The following is an 18,075-nucleotide window of genomic DNA, read 5'->3' as shown; positions in this document are numbered from 1 at the left end:
GACACACACACTCCTACCCAGTTTGCTAAGCCTCCTCCAGAAGACTGCTCCAAGTTCTTGGCTTTCCTTCCCAGACATCGATGCTGTACCTGAGAATAACTTCAAAGAGCTATTTTCTGCACAGGAGCTTGGACTACAACACGTATCCTCTTGTAGCGACACAAATGAGTTTCAGATGATCACATTTTGAGGCTTTGCCTCACTTCACAAGAGCAAAGTAAACAACAAAGAGAAGAGAAGAATCCCAATGACGACTTAATTCTCAGCACCTCCTGTGTTCCAAACTGAGTCACGTAATGGACATGTGTTCAAACATCCCTCAAACAAAAAAGTTGAACTGTTGAGATTTTTTTCAAAATTATAAACAATAGTCCCATTGTTCTAAGCTACAATAACCAAAGAATCATGTTGTCCCCGGAATTTTCACCACCAACCTACAGAATGGAGAATGGTTCTTCAGAAAATGAACTATTTCCAGTGGATAAATCCATGATGCTTAGGGTAATCCCTAGCTGAAATGTTCAGGTCTTGGTGGCTTTCTGCATTATTTTATTTTGTAGTTGAAGATGTTATAGGAATGGACATTTACAATCCCAGTGGGATTTATCTTTTTAGATCATCAGCCATCCTAAATATCAAAGTCATAGTCAAGGTCACCATACTTCCCACTGAGGAAAGGAGGTGTCAGCAAGGTGGACAATGCCCATTTATGCTGCTTCACATAACCACATGAAATTTAAGACTCAGACAAAACTTGATAATTAATGTTAAAAAATGCATTGCTTAGATACCAATTATAGAAACAGCAGAATACATAAAAATTCAAAATAAGATATAAAAAAAATGAACTAAGATAAGATGTAGAAGAACAGCATGTGGCCTCTCTCCTCATCTTATATATTAATTTTAGGGCATGTATAAGAACCTACTGTGTGCTAGCTACTATACGATTCTGACTTAAAAATTGGAGCTTCACTGTAACTGAAGTCTTATACCACACATCTCATGCCTTATTCAAATGAATTCCGATGACAAGAGCTGTTTAAGTGAATCACCGAAATGTTATACATATACTGAAAGAAACTATATGTCCTATCTAACCTCATTCTGTGATGTAGCTAAATCGGGCTCCGGGTAGAGTGCTTTAAATACACCATCATCTCTACACAATCAAATTCTCTATCACTTAGCAGTACAATATTTCAAAGCTTACTCAGATAGTAATGTTTCATAAAATATCTGTGTATTCCTTTGTAATTTAAAGCATAATAATATAATGCTTTGTATTTATGATACCTTTATAGTCAATCTTTAATATTTTTAAGACTATATTGAATATAAATCACTTAGCAGGTATGTTCCCTATTTTAAAACCTCAACTCCATAAATATTTTATTTCTGTATCAGTAATTTGTATAGATGTAATTAAATAAAATACCACACTCATAACAACTCTATTCTGATGAATGTGTTCCCCCAATGAATATCAAATCACAAAAACGGGTGTACTGTACCTAGTGAAAGTCTTATGATCATTTATTTTCCAAAAGAAAAATCTGACAAAAGGAAACCTTCAACTACTAAAAGGAATTTAAGATATTCCCTAGACTATCATTAAAATGCAAAGAAAAAAAACTTTTATAAAACTATCCTAGAACTTAAGCTAACAGCAGAGAAATTCCACAAGTATTGGAATTATAAAATTATTAGCAAGACAATAGTTTGAATTAGTAATTATGGAAAAAGATTTAAGACCATTTAATACGGCATCTTTCAATTCTGGGATTTCTCAAAGAAATATGTGAAACCCACACAGTAAGAACATGTAACGAAGACAAGGACTTACCTAAGCCCCATCCACCAAACCTTAGTAAAGCAACAAAAAGCACTGTAAGGCAAGCTTTCTGAAGCAAGGAGCTCATGCTCAAAGGCCAAAATTAATATTTCAAGATAAAAAAAAAATGCATGTTTCTATTTATTAGGCTAATTTCATCATTCTGTTCTAAATCACCAAGCACTTTCCTTTATATACCTTACTCAACAAGCAAATATAAAATGCTTGCTTTGTGTCAAATATTGTGCAAGGTCAATGAGGAAACAGAAACAGTCAACCTCAGCCTGAAGGAGCTGTGTGTGTGTGTGTGTGTGTGTGTGTGTGTGTGTGTGTGTGTGTGCTCATGTGTACGTGTATGTGTGTGTCTGTGTGTGCACATGCACATGCCAACAGGGGGTTAAGACACTGAATACAAGTAAACAGTAAATGAGTAAGTATTGAACTGTACAAAATCACAGGCTCTCAGGAGACAGCACCTATAAAATGTGTTAAAAATGAACCAGTATAACCAGCAAGTCATTTCTGTTACTGTGTGCTCTGTAATATGTGCGGTGTGTGTGTGTGTGTGTGTGTGTGTGTGTGTGTGTGTGTGTGTTTGTGTAAATATATATTATATATTTGGGTTACTATCTCAATATGACCCTATTATATGATGCTGCTATGTATGCTGTAACAAAATGCCACAGACAACATAGTTAAAAAGCAGAAATTGTATATTATCACAGTTCTGGTGGCTTGAAGTCCAGGATCAAGGTCCAGGCTGTCTTGTTTTCTCCTGACGCCTGTCTCCTTGGCTAAGACTGCTACCTTCTCATTTGTGTCCTCATGTGACCTTTCCTCTGTATTCATGCAGGCACAGATACAGCAGTGTGCACTCAGGTCAACCTTATTTTGAAGCCTATCTGTGCTGTAGATCAATCACAAGACCTTGAATAAATGTTTTAATCACTCAGTGTTCTCCGTATCAAATGATGATTATGCCTACCCTGCCGGATTGCGGAGAGAATGAGGTTGCATTCCTAAGGCCCAGGGCACACAGAACAAACCTAAAGCACATTGGGTTCTGAGCTGGGTCTCAAAGTAACCTGGGACATAGCATTATAAAATACTGCAATATTACAACTCTCAATTATAACTCTCAAATATTATGATTTTGCAAAGTAACGACTCTAAAATACCATAGAACACTCCATTTCTCTAGTGTGATTTCTTGTCTATCCCAATTCATACTGGAATGCTAGTGTGTGTGTGTGTGTGTGTGTGTGTGTGTGTGTTCCACCTTGAGGGTCTCAGAGTTGTGGGAAGGTAGGGGAATGTAGAAAGCAGTGACTCCTAAACACTGTGTTCCTGGTATTTCATCACTTGTGTGGTATAAAGGCTGCTCTCACTTCCACAGGGAAATGGGTGAGTTTCTCTTCAAATATTATAGAGCAAATATTTTGTTGAGATTGGAAGTATACCTTCCAAATAAGTGATGTCACCACTTCTCCCACAAAGCTGGGAGCACCTTGGTTTGGTACAAAGAGGAACATTTCCAGAAGGTTCGACAGACATCTGCTGCTATCAGTTAAGGGGCAGACTCCCACTTTTCAATCATTCTGAGAATTCTGTGAGCTTGCCCTGTTTATAGAATCCAAACTTAGAAATCAAGAGCTGGCCTGTAACTGAAAAGTTCAGAAAAGAGCAGTTATACTGAGTTACCATCAGGATGGGCATTAACACCCAAGTCATCTGTGTGTTTCAAATTCTTCCTTTTCCCTGGGAGGATGGAGAAATCCCCTGCTCGCTACTTATGACAGATGGAGAGGAGCTTTAGCAGTTACTCTGATTCCTTCAACGGGAACAGAAAATGGACAGAATGAGGCCAGGCTCTTGATTCTGCAAGGGCCTCACAGATCCAAAAGACTCTAAATAAAAGGAAATATTCTGTGCATTTCCAACTGCTGTTCAAAGTATTTTCTAAACAGCTGCAATAACTAAACTAAAATCCTCCTAAATATTGTCACTACCGAAACTTGAATAATGTTCTATTTAATAATTAACATTCTCAGCAGCATTTTTTCTACACAAAGCTAAGAGATTTGCTAAGTCAAAAAGATGTGAATTGGAAAAAGGAAGAAAGAAAGAAGAAGAATAAGAGAGAGAGAAAGAGATCTCTTAAACATTACCACCTCACAAGTGGTGAGGGCGGAGTTACATTTCAAAAGCTATTCAGAGTAATTCAAACCACTGTAAACAACATGGTCCCCCACTCTGGAGTACAAAAGACACTTTCAAAAACAGCATTCAGTGGAATATTTCCTTTCAATTAAGTGTATTTCCATTTGGCAGTGATATGTTCACAGGTCGTTTTGAAAATAAAATACAATGCAAAAAGTAAGTACAAAGCATTTTACATCACCCTGGGCCTGACTAAATAAAATAATCTCTTTAAATAAATCACCTTCCCCTGAAGTCCCTGCAAGGTTGAAAAGGGGAAATTTCTCTAACTTGGCGCTATAAGGAAATACACTACACATAACAAGCATAATACATATAAACTGAACTTATAATACAGAAAAGACAACACAAGCGTGTGTCCTCCAGGAGTAGATCATCAACTGTCTCCCAGGAAACGTCTCTGAGCGTGGTTTGCTATTATAACATTAGACTTTCTGTTAGAGAAATAATGAACACAGAATTTTCAGATTACTGATCACCTTTCCAAAATGGTTATTCTGCCATCTGTCAGCAACCAGTGATTCCTCTATAATAAGTGGATAGATGGCTTCATGTTATTAACTGTGGCACTCCTTTGGCCTGCTCGTTCACTGCTTTCCTAATTTACTTCGTGGGCAGAATTTGCAATGATTTAATACTCACTCATTTAAGCAACGCTTATTTAGTCCCTAATATGCACTACTTTTGTTTTTTCAATGCATAAGAGTCGTGCTATAGCTAAAACGCTCACAGTTGGCATGGAGACAGAGGTGCAGCACCCACCCGCAGAGGTTGAAATCAAAGCTGGTGTTGAGGGAAAATGGCCCCCATCCAGAGTCTATGAAGATCTGGACAGATTCAGCCAGGGGGAGGGCTTGTAGTTCAAAGTCAGCAAATACGCAGCACCTACAGCATTTAGATTCTTAGAATTTAATAAAGTTTAATATAGGTTATACAAATAAAGGAGTTAGAATTTCACTGCAGAGTTCAGACCATGGATGGCTTGCATTTATAAAATAAAGGAAACAGAAATTAATTCTAAAAGCACTAGGGAGTTGTGGAAGGGTTTTATAGATAATGCTACAAAAGGTGATGCACACCTTTGATTCCAGCGCTTGGGAGGCAGAGGCAGGTAGATCTCTGTGAGTTCGAAGCCAGCCTGGTCTACAGGGCAAGTTCCAGACAGCCAGTGCTACACAGAGAAACCCTGTCTTGAAAAATAAAATAAAATAAAATAAAATAAAATAATACTACAAGACTTGTTCTGTGCAGATTTCTTTAAGTGATGTAAAGAACAAAGTCAAAGGCAAAGATATGATATAAAGTTATGAAGTGGCTATTTGTGTGTCTCTCTTCCTGCAAACTGTAAACCCCTAAGTGAAAAAAAAAAAAAAAAAAAAAAAAGGACAGCATCATTGTTAAGAATAGCTGGTGCTCACTTTGGAGCCAACAGAACGCATGACTAATGGATGAGGGACAGAGGGAGGATTATACAGCTAGAACAATTAGGGCTTGAAATAATAAGGATATGGTTATGGTTATGGTTTGAATTTGAAATGTCTGCCATGCATGCACGTATTTGAACCCTTGTCCCCAGTTGGTGCTGCTATTTTTGGAGTCTGCAGAACCTTTAGGAGGTGGAACCTAGCTAGAGGAAGTTGATCACTGAGGAAGAGGTCTCATGCATTCAAGTCCAGGTTCTAATCAAAGGCCTTCTTGGTTTCCTGATCACCATCGATGTGCATTAGCAGCCTCACACTCCTGCAGCCCTGTACCTGCCCTCTCTGCTATCACGCCTTCCTGCCCAGAGGGGACTGAACCTTTCCAAACTGGGAGCCAAAATAAACCTTCCCTTCTTTAAACTGTTTCTTCTCATGCATTTTGTCTTAGCAAGAAAACCACGATAGTCATAAACTTGGGCAACGCTATCAGAAGAAAGGAGAAAAGTAGACAGACCTATTAATGGGGGCAGACTCTCTAGATAAGTAACATAGTATATAGAGATTTAGAAACTGAGATAAAACACACATTTGGAGTGAATTTGAGAGTTTTCTGTTTGGGGCATTCTGACCTACAGGCAAGGTCAAGATCTCTAGCAGACAAAGGATGCTTTTGAAGCTCAGTCATAAATGTACAGCCACGGGAGTTTTCAGTAAACAGTAAATTGACAAATGGTAAAAGCAAAAGAACCATCTCAAAGAAAGACTTTGAGAAAGAGCTGATGCTCACTCTGTAGAGCAATATAGAAGCCTCCAGAAAACACCAGGTTAAGTGCTACTGCATGGCAAAGGTTACTCGTGAAGCTCTGCCCCAACACATGAAGAAAATTCTGTGTCCGAGGGGCAAGTAAGCCCTTGGAAGCAGGGACTTCAAAATCTACAGCAGGAACTACAAAATTTGTTTCCTCTGAAGTGAGGATGTCACACCTCAGTCACCTCCTCTGGGACCACACAGCAGCTCCTGCCTTGGATCCTGAAACTATAAACCTGGAATAGAAGGAAAGAGGAATTCCTTCCAGCTGCCCAATTTTAGGATTCTAATCAAGTTGCATTGCTTGCTCACAAAGAGCAAATGCACAAACCCAAGAGGGAGCAGGCGTCACCTTTTCAAACAACAGGATCAGAAACACAAGAAAGCAGATGAAGCTGATGTCTGGTGTCTTATTGCTGTGCTGAAGACATGAGAAAACAGAGCTTGTTCATGTCTACCTTGTGAGGCCAATGATTTCGTTAAACTAACTTCCCTCATAGTTTCTTCCCCTGTACCTGACATTTTAGATAAAAATCTCTTAGTAAAATATTAAAAGCAAAGAAATGACATCCCAGGTATCTAACTTGATGGTGACAGATATTATGAATCCCTTTTACCTCTAACTCTAGCCTACCAGATAAACAGATGAAGGTTACCATTCTATGGCTTTACCTAGGAAACTATTCCAAATGACACTTAAAAACTGTAAACAAATGCTATTCCAAGGGTGACCACAAGTCTTACTGATAGCAGCCATATGATACTATTGAAGAATCTCAACTTGCAATTTAATTGTTACTGCTAAAGTTTTACTTTTTCAGAAAACAGACTACAGGTTTTCTGCCCTAACCTGACACCTACCCCATGTGCTTCCTGCTCTAGCACAGGGAGTAGCTGAGCTCTGCCTTCGCCTCTCCAAACCGTATGGTGACTCTTCCCATCCTGCCCACCATTGCCCTGTGACTTTTGTCTGAGTTCGTCCATCTCGGTGACAGAGGTAGGTACACTCACACCCCTGCTTTCCCTGCTGCAATATGACAGGGCTACTGTGTCCCCCTACAAAGGCTACAGCTCCTGATGAACAGTCCTTGCTCCTTCCCCAAAAACAATCAGAAGTACCCAGTCGTCCTTGCTAGGCCACCCTTTAGCACACCCCCTCACTGTGTTCCTACACCAGCCCACATTTTCCAAAAGGTCCCTTTTTAGAGCCTTCCCCAAAGGACTTGGTTTATACATACCATCTAGCTGGGTCCCGAGACACAGGTTTGAAGAGTGAGTTTTCACAGACATTGTCAAAGGAAATTGTCTGTAAACTGTGAAATACTATAAGGTTTCCAGGAGCAAACCTAGCACAGACGTAAGGTTTCAATGCCAAGGAAACCCAAATGAATGTTGCCATATTTCTACAATTCACAGTGTGCTGTAAAAATAAACACGCAGAAGGCATACAATCAGGATCTGAATGCCACTGCCAAGCTAACCAGAAGCTTGTTTGGAAATGGGTATTTGGAGAAACAGAAGAAGGATTCAGACCCATCTCTGGAAAACAGAGAAGATTCCATCTTCCTGCCACAAACTCCCATTAGGATATCTTGACCCTGACACCAAGAAGCTTTATGGCAATCCTAGCTCCTGCCGGCATGCTATCAAATTCTGAACAGCAACTACTAAGTGGATGTATATTATTGTCAATAATTGCAATTATCAAAACTGTCACTTCTGAAAGAGTCTAATATCAGTGACCTAGATTTACTATGTTTTTCTCAATAAGTCTTGAAATGAATATACAATGTAGTTTCTAAGGTACACAGTCCTTTGTATACAATTTATTCCTCAAACAAATGAAAATTAACTTCAGATACCCACGAAAGAAACTCATTGAGAGAGCATTGCTATCTATCTCTCCAAATCTCTTAGGAGAAGGTATTAGGGATGACTGTTTTTCTTGGTTTTGTTGCAGGCTTGTTTACATTTTTTTGGTTTGGGTTGGGTTGGGTTTGGGGAGTTGGTATATTGAGGCTGAGTCATGCTTATGTAACCCAGGCTGGCTTCAAACTCAAGATCCTCCTGCCTCAGCCTCCTGGGTATTAAGCTTACAGACAAGTACCACAATCCTAGCTTACAGGGGATTCTTTAATAACTCTATACAGCTGTTGTTTAGTATCCACAGAAGTCTATATTTCCAGGATTCCATAGACACTCAAGTCTCTTATATAAAACACCGTGGCATTTGTTTACATATTCTCCTTGATACATTAAACCATCTCATTAGTTATGATACCTCATATAGTATAAATAGTTATAATACCGTGTTGTTTAGGGAATAACCATCAAAAAATATATCTAAGGCTGGAGATGGAGCTCAGTTTCAGAGGGCCTGTCTGAAATAAGTATGTACATGTCCAGCATAGATACTTTCCCCCCTAACAGTTTTGACCTGCAATTATTTGAACACAGGGACTCAGAACCCATAGCACGGAAAGCAGACTACATTAGCCAATCTAAATTTACCAATAAGCCCAGACAGACATTTTTAGCCCCCAAATTAGCTTAATTGTCCAAGGTCAGTATCAATCTGTATTATGCATCTGCCCTGTAGTCCCTAACTTCTCTGAACACAAATTCATGATGCTTATGGAATGTCCCTGCCGGGAAGTCTCAAAGCTAACCAAGATGATCAGAAAACAGACTTTTAACTCTGATTCTACAAAATATCTCTTTATTAAAGGGCTGTCAAATTAGCCCCTTAACTAGAGAATACTTTTTTATTAAGTACTGTAGTTTAAGTACACGATCTATTTCTAAAGTCATTTCCGGGTATACAGCATAAAACTGAACTGTAATTGAATTAGTAAAGCTCTGTAGCAATGTGAGCTATGTTTCGGTTAGAAGATCCATTCATATGCATAACCTGAGGTTCTGTGAGACAGAAATTCCATTGGGGACCTTTTTAAAAGGCAATTTGACAGTGTTTTCTCCAAATTTTAAAAGTGCATATGCCTTTCTGACCAAATAATTCTATTTCTTGGAATTTAGTAATAAGGACTTTTCACACATATTCGTGAAGACCAATGAGAAGGCATCTTCTTTCACCAGACAGTTGTGAGAAAATGGTTAAAGCCTGACGTTTAAGCACTCCAAGACTGTATGTCATACCAGACTGTGTACAGTGTTACAAAGATGAGATAACCAGTATACAGACAAGATTACCATGATATACAGTTATGAAGACAAAACAAGTCATAGAAAGATGTGATAGGATCCAGTTTATATAATAAGGAAAAGCATCTGCATGTACAGTATGATCCACTTTATATAACAAGAAAACCACGTATATGTATTTGAGTATGTAAATGAATGGACTGAGGGAGGGGAGAGAGACACTTGAGGCTGTTGCCAATGGCTATATCTGGGGAGGGTGTAGGTGGGGAAGAGTGCTTTACATATTGCTTCTGTATTTCTGCATTGTCATTTCAACTGGAACATATTAGTACATCACGTACATCATTTTAGAAACCAGTAAAAACAAAATCTTCAACTCCAGAGAGGGCTTTGGTGACCTATTCAATAACAGAACATCAGTAGAACCCCATCTCAAGAGATTACACGTTTATTTGACCCAATATGCTCTCCCATTGAAGAGTGGGAAGGAAAAAATTAGGGCAGGTGCACCTTGAAACACTCACCTGCAGAAACAGATCTAAATTCTCTATGCTCAGGATAAATATAGCAACTGTCGATACAGGAAGGGACATCCTATGATTGACAGAATTCAAACCAGTGACAGAGGCAAGGGAACCTCTATGACCCCATAAGAAGGGAAATCACTCATTTCCCTATGCTAAACTGACCACATTTCAAAGCACTGTCAAGAAATGAGATAGAAAACAATGTCCTATATCTCTCAACTCTGCATACTTGCCAATACCTTAGAAAACAGGGAGAGAGAGAAAGCCAGAAATTCAGAATCTGAACTCTATGCTCACACACACAAAAAAAGACTATACAACAAACGTAAACCCTCCCCCTCTTAGAAAAGGTTTTAAAAAGCAAATAAAACCAATGGCATTTTCTAGGACACAGTGTATCTGAGAACTTACACTTGACGAAAGGGTCAACATGGGAGCTCTCAGGCTGAATTCCTGCCACAAATATGTCTGGTTTGGCACCAACATAGGTAGTGTGTGAACAAGTGGAGGTCGGGTGTCAATGGTCACTCCTCATTTGCAACAACCTTGGGTTTTGTTTTCTGAGACAGGGTCTCTCATTGGCATGGGGATCATGGATTGGGCTGGGCTGGCTGTTCAGCAAGCCCCAGCTTCTGCCTGTCTCCACCTCCCCAGCTCTGGGATTCTCTGTGATAACAAACAAGAAGCTTCGTTACATGATTCTTGGGATCTAACTCAGGACTTACATATTTATGTGGCAAACATTTTACTAACTGAGCAATGTCCGCAGCCCAATTTCCAAGCACTTTTTAGTTTATTTACTTATCTGTGTTATGTGTGTGAGTGTTTTGTCTGCATGCATGTCTGTGCACAATGTACATGCCTGGTCCCCACAAAAGCTAGAGTGGGCAATCAGATCACCTGAGACTGGAATTACAGATGGCTGTAAGACACCATGTGGGGGCTGGGAATCAAACCTGGGTCCTCTGGAAGGGCAGCCAATGTTTTACCTATCTCCCCGACCCCATCCAAGCACTTTCAAATGGGAAGATTTCACATTCCCAATACTCTGTATTCTATGCTCCTTTTGAAAATGGGCGTGCAGTGGCTGCCCCTTCCGACAGCTGCTCCTGGAAAGGGAAACACACCTTAGGTCCCTGACACCTGTTTAGCACCTCCTGTGTATCTTGTTTACCTGGCACCTAAACCAGAGGCTACAAGAGCCTCACCAAAACCACCAAACTGTCAGGTGAAAACTGGCCCTCTTTTGAATGCTGATCTTACGTTTTTAGCAAGACCCCCTCTACCTCAGACTTCCAGCCTCTGCAGCTACAGAAAAAGTTCCCAGAATAAGATGTGGAAACAAGGGCTTTATCCTCAACTTGCTGTTCTGATTCCATCTTTACCGCAGTTGCCAGAAGCATGTCTGTTACATCTCAGCCCAGTCACTTAAAACAACTGCCACACTATGTTTTATGGTAAAATAATAATAATAATAGTAATAATAATAATAATAATAATAATAAATAAAAATTTTTAAAACCTGCTTTCTACAGCAGGCATTATACCAACTACAGTTAACACAGAACCAAGGTTTAAAAGTTGGAGCTAACACGCTGCTTGCCTATAATCCCAGCCTTTGAGAGCCTAAAGCAGGAGGATTTGTAGTTTCAGAGCACCATGTGCTACACAGTTAGACTCAAAAACAAAACAAAAAGGGTTTAGGTGTCAATCTCCCTGGATTTCAATCTCAACTCTAAGCCCCATCACATGATTAACCTCAAAAATATAAGTTCTCCCCAAATGTAAACCTAAGAGACTATTATTACTCCGTAGTCCCAAAAAAAGTGTCTGGGGAGAGTAAATGGAGCAGCACATTTCAAGTTCTCAACAAGTATCTGTTTTCGGGTTTCTGTTTTTTTTTTTTTTTTCACCTTTCCGCTTGTTCTTACTACTCTGAGCAGAGAAGTTGAATGTTCCCACTAATGCCCGTGGGAAAAGAGGAGCCACGATGTGCCCCTAAACATCGGCGGTCCCCAAATTCTTCTCATGGATGTTTCTGTCCTTGCAAAGCTAAATGGCTTAATATGATCTATTTTAAAGCCTTGCTGAGGGACAGAGGCCCTGGGGATAGCATCTGGCTCCTGCATTATAGTTCAAAACCCTACTAACAGTCACAGAATCTTAAGGCTATTAGAGCTGAGTAATGTTGTACTTCTCTATCCCAATGCAGTCCCAGGGTGAGGTGAGTCCAGAGGAAGACCTGGCACCAGGAGGTGGCCTGTGGGGTCACTGGAACTTTCCCTGATTGCAGGATGGAGGTGCAAGCACCCCTTACCAGTTTTAAATAAGCTTCCTCTGGGCAGGCTTAAATGAACAAACTGATTGTCATCTGCCCCTGATGGAGGAAAGTAAGGACCATGGGCAATGATCTTAGTAGCATTGGTGGGAGAAGGGGCAGAGTGGTTGTCACAGCAACAGGAAAGCCGTCCCCAGCACCAGTCATCATGCAACATCACCCTTAGCCTGGGGTTGGGGGTGGGCGGGCATTCTTTAAGGTCAGAGTCAACCAAGGCTGAGTGGATACTCAGGGCACATGGCTAACTCAAGGCATTGTCAGGATTGAAGATGAGGTGTGACCGATTCCAGCACTGTAAGATCTCAAATGTGCCACTTCCTGCTGAAGGGCAACTCAGAACACAATTCCCCACCTACCCATCCTCCAACTCGGAGAGGGGTCATGGCTTAGGCCAAAAATGTTCTTCACACTGTGAGGGTTTTGCACCATCTGTGCAGCCTGGTGAATCCTAGACTCTTCTAAACATATTTCAAATGTGTAAAAATTAAATATTCGAGTATCACAGACACAAATCATTCTTATCAAAACAATAAGTTTTAAAATGAACTCACATTGGGCTGGAGAGGTAGCTCCTCGGCTAAGAGCACTTGCTGTTCTTCCAGAGGACCAGGGTTAGGTTCCCAGCACCTACATGATGGCCAGCTAACACAACCCTCTGCAACTCCAGTTCCAGAGGATTCAATGCCCTCTTCTGGCCTCCTAGGACACTGCACACACATGGTACTAAGACATGCAGGCAAAACACCCATACACATAAAATAAAAATAAATGAATCTAAAAATAACAAACAAATAAAATAAAAGGAGTTCACATGAAGTGCACTTTTTTTCAACCCATGAAGTGCCAAAGGTCAACAATGAATGGCTCCAGTGAGGGCTGTAACTGTCACTTGGAAATAAGTAAAAATTAAAAACCTGCCAGGGGTATTCACTTAAGGTAAACCGGAGTTACTCTGTTTTTCCTGCCTCTGAGGAAATGGCTACTTCAGTTCAGCTGTGCTGAGGAGCTAAATAACATCCTTTAATTGTTTAGGAGGAAAAGAATGCTTTGCAAGGGTGGTGTACACAGAAGTAACGATTTGCCTGTCCCTCTCAGAGGCTAGAGGTGGAATTCCCCAAGGGCTCATGTGAGCAGAGCTGTGAGGGAGACTACCAGTCAAGGAGAGAGGATAACACTCTGTGGTCACATGATGTATAATAGTCTCATTGCAGGTTTTGTAAGTAGTAGGTGTGAGAGGTCTTCAGAGAAGACCCCTCTTCTGACCTATATCCTATCCACCCATTTTGTTTGTTTCCATAACGGAAAGCAAAAAAAAGGGAGGGGGGGCACCATTCAAACTGAGAAATTAAAAAAAAAAAAAAAAACTAGCCATTCATTCTCTACTCCCCCACAAAAAAAAAAAAAAAAAAAAAAAAAAAAAAAAAAAAAAAAAAAAATCTCCCGGCTAAGATCTGAAAGGGCTAAGATTTGAAAGGGCGGACATTATTACTGCCATCCTCTAGGAACTATGGTTACACCTTCCACAGAGCAATAGCATCCAAGGGGAGGAAAACCCAGGCAGGGCTTTTAGAAAGTGAGGTTTGAGATCCTGTGAAATGGGTTTTTGCAAGTAAAGATCACTCAGGGATGACTTTTTGAAAGCAGGTTTAAATACAAGGACAATACAAGATTTTCACTCATCCACTCACTGATGTACTCAAGTCTTCTCACACTGCAGGTGGAATAAGCCCATTCTTAGATCTGGTGGAGGTAAAGAACCAAAGGCATGAACACTCAAAGGCAGAACGAGAAAACAGTATTACAGCTTGAGGAAGCAGCTGTACTTTCAGGGAGAGGCTTTATCAAAGGAAAAACTATTAAACAGAAAAACAAATACAAAGGAAGAGAAGCAAAGCTAGTAGTCTATGCCCTGAGTGTGACGGGGGGAAAGGAAGGAGACATGGACAGCCCTGAGAGCTTAAGCAGTGTCCTTGCAAACAAGGTTCACATTTGTGAGCTGCAAAACCAGGTGCCTGTCAGTGCTGGACGATGTCCTTATTCTTCTTTTTCCAGAGACACATTCGCTTAGGAAGCGAAAAGTAACTATTTCCCAACTGCAGTCTGGACATGAACTACCAATAGTAGCCATTAAACATCCTCCTGGGTCCTTGACCTCATTCTAAGTAGCAAATGCAGAGCTTCTTGCTTTTACGGAACTGGGGGTGATAGCGGTTTTTTTTTTCAAGGCCTGGGTCATCCCTGCTAATAAACATGCTGTTTTGTTCTTACTCTGGAAATGGTCCCAAATGACACTAACTAAGTCCTAATCCACCTCATAATTTTCATTTTTTTCAAGTAATATTTATATTTTCCCCAAAATATTTGAGTTCAGTATTAGGGCATTTGTTGAAAGTATGAAAATTATAAAAATTACTCCTTCGCATAGCACTACTACCTAACTGCTCTGGTCCAAAAATATGTAATTTATTTGCAACGTAAGATTCTAAAATTTAAAAAAAAAAAAAAATCTAGTGTGGCAGCTAATTATGAACGTTATGAAAGCCCACCCAAATTATTCATTAATTCTGTCATTTGGGTTTGCTACCTGCATCTGAAAAACCAGGGGTGACAACCAGACACTGTCCCCAGAAGCTTATATCCCAGCCTGTCACAACTTAGTGCCACTGTAGTGGGTTCACAATTAACATCACAGCTGTGCATAAGCCCAGTTTCACATGAAGGGAAGGTAGGCATGAATGCAAAGCAAGCATTGAGTCATTCAACTACCAGTAAATCAAATCTTAAAAGAGGTTAGCAGTAGCCTAAGAAAATACCATGTCTACTAGGATTGCAAATATGTTCCATGTTGCCCAGATCAGCAGTATCCATTGATCTAAAGGCAGCTGGATACATTCTTGGAAAGAAACAAACAACTGCATTAGCACCAGCACTAAAGGGTCTCTGCTGGGGACAGAATGAAATATTTCAAGGGTGGTACAAATCTTTAAAATCCACCTCTTCAAAATCTCTTCTGAAACCTCTCAGGGTTTTTTAATTCCTGTATTTCCCTATCTGATAGGGCAACAAGCACCCAGCCTGGATTCCCGGGCATGTAAGTTGGACGTCATTCACATTTTAAAGCACACAGATATAAAGCTTGCAAAAGAATATTGCAGTACGAAGCCCTTCTGTGTGGGTGTGCATTTGTAAAATAAAAGTAGAATTATTCCAACAGATGTAAATGTGTTCTCTGTGATCAAATGGAGTCTTTGAAATTCTGTTTTGACAGTTACTTGTAAAACAGCATTTCCACAGCGATTAATTCAGAGCTTGGTAGTGATATCATCAAAGCTAAATCAAAACCAAGTTCTGATGGCTGAGTAATGAAAGTTGGAGGGAAGCACAATTAGGGACCTAACACACAGCACCTTGCAGCGTACTGCTCTGTGTAAAGACATACTAATTCTGTCAGCAAAGTTTCATAAACATAAAAATGCTATTCCACTTTAAATGTAATTTTTTTCCTTACAGTTGTTCCCCCAAGACACCAGTCATTTATTAACTGTCTACAGTTTTAAAAGATGATATCATAGATCAATACACCAGTTGAAAAATATGCAAGACTGTTCTGTGGGGGAAAAAAAAAGCATGCTAGATTACATAACACAGACAGTCAGGGATTACACCACATGGTCCTGGCGAGCTGAATTTCTGATCCTCGGTATGATTCTGTAACTTAGGTTATCAAAGTTTGAAGGGTTCAGTACATTAGGTTCTCAGTTCAAACACACCTCTTAAAAGCCATGAGCCCTGAAAACACTAAAAAGAAAAAAAAAATAAGTTAAAATTTCACACACACACACACACACACACACACACACACACACACACACACACACCACCATCCTTTCCTGAAGAGCAAGCCCTCCCTCACTTTCAGAGCTCATGGGAATATGCCCAGGTAAAGTCACTGGTTGCTCTTCCTGATCATCTTTACTTTATGATCTGATTTCTCCTTAAAAGAGAAATTCAATTCTTTCTGAAAACGTTATACACCTGTGTTTTTGAAAGCACAATGCCTGTGTTTGGACGTTATTGCCAAGCAAACCATTTAACACATAACTCCACAAATGGAAAACTTAAATTTATGGACCACCATGTATCCCACTTACACTTTTAAAAATGGCGACTGTCTACGAATGTTTTGCCCCAAATTAAATCTCAAGCACTTTGCTTTGGAACAGTAGGAAGAATCACTATAGGAAGTTTTTTTTTTTAAGTCATATCTCAAATGCATGCATATTTGTGGAATTATAATGAACACTTGCCTTCCTTTCTACAAAAATGCTGATTTTATGAATCTAAAGTTGATCATTTAGAGAATTCATGTTTTCACACTTCGATTTAGTAGTTTACAAAGTCTAAACTCGGAAATATTGTACAATATAGACAGGATCCAATTGACTAAGAAAAATAACTTTAAACTTCTGAAAATAAAGCAACCTTCATTTACATGCTTTTAGGAGGCCCAAACACTGCCCTAAAGGAGCGCTTAGCCTGTCAGTGTCAAGTGGAAACGCTCTATCATTCGTAAGCTGTCCCCAGAAGACGCTGAAGATGCACACGCACACACATTTACATGCGTTGCACGGTGCCAACTATTTCCAACCAAAATAATCATATACACGTCGAGCCGAGCTATTTCTAGCGCAGAAGCGGGTGAACGTCCGGGTAGGCAGAGGAAACCCAGTAGCAGATGATTGCCGGGGAGGCGGGTGGCGGCGGGGTCCCCTGCCTCCCGCGCAGGGCGCCTCGCACCCCGCACCTGCACCGGGTCCCCGCCAGGGCATCCGGGGGCGCGCGCGCGCGTCCGGGACGCACCCGCGGGAAGCCGAGTAGCCCGGCGGGCCGGGAGCGGCCGGAGCATCCCCGGGCGGGACCCGAAGCGCCTTCTCCTACCTGTCACTTCGACGCGAGTCGCTGGCGGGGATGCGGCGGCCGCCGCCTCCGGGAGCCCCGCTGGGTGCGCGCGCGCGCGCGCGTCTGTGTATGTGTGTGTGTGTGTGTGTGTGAGTGAGTGTGTGCGCGCGTGTGAGAGCTTGTTTGCGGCGCGGCTCCTCAGCCGCTCGCACACCGCCACCCCCTCCCCGCCGCCGCGGCCGCCGAGCCCCTCCGGCGCCGCCCCGCCCTCCGCCGCCTCCGCCCCCCACCGGCCTGCGCCTCCCCGCCGCGCTCACCTCGGCCGCCCGCTGCCCGGGGCGCCGCCCGCCGCTCCCGCAGAGCCCGGCCTCGTGCGGCCCCGGGCCCGCCGCCCCTGCTCCCGGCCGCGACGCTGCCTCCGGAGCCCAAGTCGTCGCCTCGCAGCCCCAACCTGCCCAGGCTACGGAGCATGCCCAGTGCGGCGCCCGGCGGGGCTGGGGGTGGACCGGGGCCGCGCGGGCCGGCCGTGGGGGGCGGGGGGGCGGGGGCGAGTGGCTGTCCCGGGGTCGCCGCTGCTTTCCTGGTGCAGGGTCCCGGCGCGCGCCCGCGGGGGCTGAGCTGAGCCCGCAGCGGGGCACTACACGCTGGTGACCACGGAGCCAGCGGGTGCCCTGCCCGGGAGGAGGGGGCGCGGCCAGCCACAACCGGGAGCGGGAACTGCGCTTTCGTCTATGTTACATTGAACTAACACGGAGAGCGTATACACTGCAGCAGGCACGGCGAGATAGGCATTTTATTCATTGAGCCCGAGAAACAATCTGCCAGAGGAAGTACGACAACAGGCTTACACTGAGCCAGAGAGAAAG

At 42.0% G+C, this 18,075-nt stretch overlaps 1 protein-coding gene across 8 annotated transcripts in view; it reads right to left on the bottom strand.

Annotated features, from left to right (window-relative positions):
* Positions 1-17,659, bottom strand: part of Plcb4 (phospholipase C beta 4) — a 385,025-nt gene extending 367,366 nt beyond the window's left edge. For 6 of the 8 annotated variants that reach the window (XM_028884514.2, XM_037205241.1, XM_037205245.1 and 3 more), the window contains exon 1: positions 17,249-17,442. The gene's annotated coding sequence lies outside the window, so the exon portion shown is untranslated. Of the gene's footprint in view, positions 1-17,248; positions 17,443-17,526 lie in introns of those variants that run through there. The other 2 variants (XM_037205240.1, XM_028884521.2) reach the window with 1 other exon arrangement.
* Between the last annotated feature and the right edge of the window lie 416 nt (positions 17,660-18,075).

This window comes from Peromyscus leucopus, chromosome 4, assembly GCF_004664715.2.
Source record: "Peromyscus leucopus breed LL Stock chromosome 4, UCI_PerLeu_2.1, whole genome shotgun sequence".
NCBI classification, from domain to species: domain Eukaryota; kingdom Metazoa; phylum Chordata; class Mammalia; order Rodentia; family Cricetidae; genus Peromyscus; species Peromyscus leucopus.
This window is presented reverse-complemented; position numbering and strand designations above follow the sequence as displayed.